This window comes from Macrobrachium rosenbergii, chromosome 27 (assembly GCF_040412425.1).
Source record: "Macrobrachium rosenbergii isolate ZJJX-2024 chromosome 27, ASM4041242v1, whole genome shotgun sequence".
NCBI classification, from domain to species: Eukaryota; Metazoa; Arthropoda; class Malacostraca; order Decapoda; family Palaemonidae; genus Macrobrachium; species Macrobrachium rosenbergii.
In genome coordinates this window covers 39,316,265-39,317,008 of record NC_089767.1, presented here as the reverse complement: position 1 = coordinate 39,317,008, position 744 = coordinate 39,316,265, and the positions used below count along the sequence as shown (strand labels likewise).

General features: G+C 32.3%; 1 non-coding gene across 1 annotated transcript; it reads left to right on the top strand.

Moving 5' to 3' along the window:
- The first annotated feature begins 261 nt into the window (after positions 1 to 261).
- Positions 262 to 345, top strand: TRNAL-CAG (transfer RNA leucine (anticodon CAG)). Its single transcript has one exon. It is a non-coding gene; the product is annotated as a tRNA-Leu (tRNA).
- Positions 346 to 744: the final 399 nt, after the last annotated feature.

Below are 744 nucleotides of genomic sequence, written 5' to 3'. Positions count from 1 at the left end.
AAATCAGTGGCACCTATGGCGGGCTTGTTCCATACGAGTAGGTTCATTTTTTGGCTAATAATAATAATAATAATAATAATAATAATAATAATAATAATAATAATAATAATAATAATCACAGTAAATATCATTATTAGTAGTAGTAGCAGTATTATTATTATTATTATTATTATTATTATTATTATTATTATTATTATTATTATTATTATTATTATATTTGGGGGCGACCGATGTTTTTGTCAGGGGGCCAAGAATTCCACCGTCAGGATGGCCGAGCGGTCCAAGGCGCTGCGTTCAGGTCGCAGTCCGGTCTTCCGGGCGTGGGTTCGAATCCCACTCCTGACAATGAAAATATTTTAAAAGATGTGTTTAAAAATAAAAAAAATTCAAAGTTAACTATATCAGGGAGATGAGGGGATCTAAAGGTCAAGGCTGATTAGCTGTTTAAAAACGGTGTTTATTTTTTCATCAATTTGGGAGCAGTTTTACTATAATGGCACTTGGCAATACTATTTTAATTTGCTTTCGCTTTCAGTCATCGGCCGGTAAATAATATGAAAAGTCATAATTGAACTTGCGGTGGGATAAGGTATTGCTGCTATTGAGATTCTTAAAAAAATAAAAAAATAGAGCGTTCCAGTTTACAGCCTTTGTTTATACGTCAAAGAAGGGGAGCAATGATACTTTTCCGGTGGATTTTTTTTTTCTTAGATTTTTATACATTTTCCGGTGGATTTTTTATTT